At 37.9% G+C, this 6,000-nt stretch overlaps 1 long non-coding RNA gene across 1 annotated transcript in view; it reads left to right on the top strand.

Moving 5' to 3' along the window:
- Nucleotides 1–3,416, top strand: part of LOC134477913 (uncharacterized) — a 124,570-nt gene extending 121,154 nt beyond the window's left edge. The window contains exon 5 of the long non-coding RNA XR_010050217.1: nucleotides 2,721–3,416. This is a non-coding gene — a long non-coding RNA (uncharacterized LOC134477913). The remainder of the gene's footprint in view (nucleotides 1–2,720) is intronic.
- The last annotated feature ends 2,584 nt before the right edge of the window (nucleotides 3,417–6,000 follow it).

A 6,000-nucleotide genomic window follows, 5' to 3' on the forward strand; every position in this document is an offset into this window, starting at 1 on the left:
TCTCTTGTTTTTCAGAAAGGGAATTGGTGCTTGTATTTGCCCAAGTGGGTTTTTTTTCTTTTCCTTTTCCTCTTTTTTTACACTAACTAGCTCCTAAGGGGTAAGATGTTGGAAACATGAGTCTGTGCCAAGTTACTATCTCTATAAAATTCACAAAAGAATAAGAAAACATTGCTCACTTCTCTCCTTTCCTGCTGCTTTTCTGAAAGAAGGCATTTTGAGGCTTCGATCACCCTAATCAGTAGAGTAATGCTGCTCGATGACTGATTGGGAAAAAGTTACAGTGCTTTTCGAAGAGGCAACATGAAACAAAATGAATTAAAATAAAATTCAAATATTTATTTCTCTTACGAGCCACAAAGCATCTTGCTTTCTTTTAACAAAGGATTCGTCAAACACTGAAATTAGAGTATTTCATATACCTCAATACATTGGAGCTGTGTTTTACAAAATCAGAAAAGATAGTTTATATACTCCTTACACCACCTTTTGCTTTCATAAGGGAAGATAAATTCTGAACTTATAGTGAAACATAATTATTTCGAGTAGTTAAATCATATGGATATTTAGCTTATTGCTTTTCCCTCTCCTTGTACTTAGATCCCAATGGTGTAATAATTTGATCCTGTTTAACACTTATCTACTGAGATAAACTAAATAAAGTTTGTATACACAACAGTGAACTTTCCTAAATTTCCAGGATCTAAACAGCCTTTTCACATTGGGATCTCTTTAACATTTCTGTCAATTAATTATGGTGAGGGTTGTCAGAAGCAACCCTGACTAAATGGTGTTTAAAAAGAATAGAGATCAAGCAGTAGAATGACTGAACATTTATATGTTTCTGCCGTTTACCTCATCTCAAAATAAAATAGCTATGTTACATTTGTATGAGCTAATCATAAAATAAAAAGTGATATAGATATTTATATCTATATAAATAAATCCACATAAAAGTGATATAGATATTTATAAAAGATATATTTAATATTTCTGCTTAGCTATAAAGAAAAACAAATGATATCACATGGCTTTAGGAAAATCAATGTGAAAGCATCTCTACACTGCCTTTCAGTGACAATGTAATTTGCGCAGTAGCTATTGTTTGTGGCTTTCCCGTCTTCACTCCCTGCGCTTGCTTCCAACCATAGACATTGCTTCTCTTTGATACTGCTCAGATGTGTAGGAAGGCAAAGCCAGGCTGCAGAGAGAGCTCAGGGACAGTCACCAGTATCAATTCAGTTGCCTCAGAATTGTTCCCCTGGGATTTTTCACACTGGTGCTGACAGAGAAAAATAGTCTTTTCTTTGATGCTCAAGATACTGTAAAGATGCAAGTTTGGAGCTACCAATCACTAAATTCTCTACAGTGGATTCACCCATTCTGAGCAATTGAAAGTGACATATAGAGGGGGAAAAGACGAAAGAGGAAGCAAAAGAAAGCCTGATGGCAGTTAAGTCCCGAGTTTCAATTTTCCACAAAGTCAGCTCCACCCTTGACCTTTCCATAATGCAGCCATCAGGAAGCAGGAGATCCTTCATTCCTGCTGACACATTTTGATTTGGATTTCTCTCTCAGCAAAAAGAATCTTGACCAATACATTCGGTAGATGAATAAATATAATTAGTAGCCTCTGCTAGGTGTCAATTTAAAAAGGCTGAAATTGCCCTGGTTTAAGTATAAATGTTGTCAGATTTAAGCTGGATTGTCAACCTGATTGGCTTTGAAGCCACCCAGGGGATTGTGAAAGCACACTTCTGAGTGGGTCAATGTAGGTCACAAAGGCCGGACCTTGTGCTTTACATCTGGTTCCTGGCCACTTCCTCTCTGATGCTGTTTCCTGCCTGTTGTGAACTAAGCCAGTTTGCTCCACCCTTTGCCATGATGTTCCTTTCTTGGATCCAGCCAGTCATGAACTAAATCCCCTGCACCTATGAGCCATTTGGGGCATTCTAGCTACAGGAAAGCTAATTAATTTTCCCCATTCAGAGACTAATATAATGATATACAATATAACAATGATAATGATAGAATGATAATACAATGTAATAATATGAGTATACATTATAATATAATGATACGATATAATAATGATATAATATAATGATAATGATTTATAGCGCTCCTCATGTTTCACAGTGTATGCTGAGTTCCTTATAGTTTCCTGAGAGCAGCATGTTGTATCCTGTCCCCCTGTCTGTGTGCATGATTGTTAGCTCCCTTTGAGTGAAAGGCCATTGGTTGTCTGGTAAACTTCTTTCTGTTCATTCTTGAAAGCAGCACAACTCAAACATTGTCTGTTTTTGGAAATGCCTGCATGACAGTCTCCCTGTTTTCTTCTCCTCAGTGTCAAGCAGTCTGCAGTATTAGTGACTTCCTCCTCCAAGGAGCATCCAGGGCACTTCCATGTGGTTATGCTTCTCATGGTACTCATAGTATGTCATAGTCCATCTCTATCATGGCACTGAGGCTCTCAAGGTCAAGACTCTGAGCCCTGTGTTCCTACCACACAACCCAATGTGTGAAGTGGAGTAGGAACTTGGAGAAGGTAATGAATGAAAAGGGCAGAGAGAGAATGAAATATACATTGGTGAATGAATTAATAAACTTTTACTAGTAATGTTCCAAAACTCAGGTTACAGATGGATAGCACCTAGCTTATTCCACAGTTAGAAACTTCACTTCTTTTCTTGAAGTCTTTGTTCTTTAAATGTTTAAAGCAGGTACTCTTAAACTGGAGCCCACAGAAGCCTTCAAAAATTAAATCTTCCTTTCCATGAGCTTGTGGCAGTTATGTGGGCCAGGAAAAGAATCAAGAAGTCAGCCTGCCCTTCCTGTGAGCCAAAAGCAGTTGTGGGCCAGAAAGAAAACCAAGAATCCAACCTGGCCTTCCCATGAACCAGAAGCAGCCATGCAGGTAAGGAAAAAAACAAGAAGTCAGCCTGCCTTTCCCATAAACCAGCGGGCACACAGGTTGGGAGACAGAAGAGTCTCTCCCTCCCCCAGTGTAGGCAACCAGCTAATTTGGAGGAACACAGGCTAGGATGATAGCAACTGAGGTACAAAAACAAATTAATGGCTGTACTGATTGGTTGACTTTTCAGGTTGGGGCAGGTAGTCTAAGCATCTGATTAAAGAATAGCAATGTGCAATATAGCAACTATGAGGATTTCTTTCAGTCTTGTTTTTGAAACCCAATGTTGTTCTTGCTGTTTTGTTTTGTTCCATTTTATTGTTTTGTTTTATTCCTTTCAAAACAAAACAAAAAAATTCAATCTTTGGGGAAACTGTGACAACTCCCAAATTCTTAGAAAACTGTTGTGTGAATGTCTTTATGAGCTTAACTGTTCTGGATTGAAGACTCTCAGCTTTCAACAAACTGACATCTATGAATTTAACAAGGCTGGAGAGGTACTACATTGTGCATAAGAAGTTGTTTGTAAAAGTAATTAAAAACAAGTTTAAATACTAAAATATTAATATTTAATACTAAAATATTAAATACTAAAATATTTTTATGCTTTCTTACAAACTTTTTTGCCTTTTATATTGAAAAGAGCAAACCTACAGTTAAGTCACTTTTGTACATTTTTCTGGCCTAAAGAATCCGGTTATGAGAAAGAAGTGCCTGCTTAAAAAAGGATAAAGCAGGGGTTCCAGTAAAGATGGTGGATAGATAACAGCAGGCTAAGAGGCTCCCAGATATAGTCAACTTAGATTTCAAAATATCACAGCGTGGGGAGTCCTGAGCAGAGGGAGATGAATATTCTCGATCCAGAAAGAAACTAAAATGAGAAGAACCAATGAAACACACAGTCCTGGTGCTACTATTGGGAACAGCTAAAGGCTCGGTGCCCACGCTGCAGTGCTGGTACTCACACAGCCTGGCCATGACTTAAGGAGCTGCCTGAGATCCCGCCACTTGGAACCACCAGAAATGCAGTCACACTGAGGATGGGGGTTGGCGAGCCAAAAGGAGAGCTGAGCTGGTGGGGAACCTGCATCAACCTGTGGTGAGTGCCGGCAACAAAACCATTCCACAGAAAAAGGGGCTCCAATAGGGGACATTCTGGGACTGGGCAGACTGGCAAGAACAAGGAGCAGCAGTGACTTCCGTCAATTGCTCCCTTACCAAATGGAATTGGTGTGATGGGCTTGGCCTGGGTTACGTCCCTGGCCAATTTTGGGGGCATTCTTGACCACCAATCCAACTCGACAGAGAATACTGCAGGACATTCTAAAGAGAGAGAAAAGTACCAGGATTCCAGGAACAGTACATAGCAGCCTCAATGAAATGGAGCAGAAAGCGAAATAAAGAAGACAAACAGACAACTAATGACAGAAAAGTAGCACAACAGAAATGAGGCAGAGAAGGTTGGCTATAATCTCTAATATAGATGGCCTTGATACACTAAATTAACAAAAGAGAGAAAATCACAGACAGAGTAGATCAGAAGGTAGGGTCCACTAGGATGCTCTTTATAGGAAATATAATTAACCTGAAAAAGGGTATATGGACTTAAATATGAGAAAACAATGCCCTAAGTGACAGGGAACCAGAAAGTAATAGGGGCAGCTAGGCTAGTATTTGAGGATAGGTGGGAAAGACAGGCTTTAATAGGTAGAAGAATACAACTAGAGATCAAGTCCAGGAGGGAAAAGGTTTGGAACCACTTAGGTAAATAGCAGGCTGACCCCCCAATTTAAAACTGAGGGTATTGGTGAAACCCAGAATTGCACAGTATTCCCTGGGGGAGTGAAAGGGGAGGAATAGTCTTAAGAAAGACAGCAGAAGATAGTATTAATAGTGTATCAGGAATCAAAACCCATATTACTTGCACCGCTCTGCTTAGATAGAACTTATTCTGTCCCAGTTTGTCTACAAGCACTAGATCTGAGGGTACAGAAAACCATCCCCAAAATGTCAGGATATACTGCAGTAATCATCTTTAATTTCCTATTAACTTAATCTCGAGCCCTATATAACTTATACTGTTATATCATGATGGATCTTAGTTAAATCTGGTTTGTTTCATTGCTGTTTGTTACTGACAGATTTCATTCAAAATTGTTATGATTGATAGTATCAATTCTGAGAATATAGACATCTATACTGAAGATGACAAGATTCACTACGATACCCATTCTGATTTGATTACTACCTGATTTGATTACTACACACTATCTACAAAGTTGTGTTTCTATCAACACTGTTATGTATTGATATATTGAATTATACTATAGCTGGTGATATAGACAATTCTTTTGAAGATAACAAGAGATTTCACAGTAACCACAGTAAAACTCCTTGAACAGTGGTTTTATAAATTTTTCATTTTATGTATCTATAGGAATATGTTTTGTTCTGTCCTACTTTGTTTTGTTTCCTCTTCTAATATGGAAAGGATAAAAATACATGTTAAGACTCATGCATGCGTAGAACCTATAAGCAGTTTACAAGAACTGATCTTACAACACACGATAAAATGAATAAATACTTTAAAGGAAAAAGGACACTACAGTACCCAGTGCTGGTCCTGGAGTGTCATGATGTGAAATCCAGCAATACTATTATTCTTTGTGCAGAGTGATTTTAGTCTGCTTTGGTTTGTTTAATCTCAACATCAATGAAGACATGAATAAGTATATATATATATATATGTGTGTGTGTGTGTGTGTGTGTGTTTTTAAGTGTGTAGGACTGATAACCATATTACTAAGTTTTTGTTAGATAGTTGAATAGAACTATTTGCAGTCTCGCTGTGTGAATTCCCACTTACATGTTCCACTTTTGTATCTTGAACAATTATTTGTAAGAGGACAGTATGTAAACATTAACTAGTTATTTATTGCTGTTTTTTTTTTACTTTTTCTTTGAAACTATGTACTATTTCTACCTGTTTTCTGTTTTGTTTAAATATAAAAAAGAGGGTAAGGCAGTAAGATCACAAGTTCAAGCTCAACCTGAGCAACTTAGCAAGACCTGTCTCAAAAAAAAAA

The sequence above is a fragment of the Cavia porcellus genome, unplaced genomic scaffold, assembly GCF_034190915.1.
Source record: "Cavia porcellus strain 051 isolate PalLab524CR breed Dunkin Hartley unplaced genomic scaffold, mCavPor4.1 scaffold_10, whole genome shotgun sequence".
Lineage (NCBI taxonomy): Eukaryota > Metazoa > Chordata > Mammalia > Rodentia > Caviidae > Cavia > Cavia porcellus.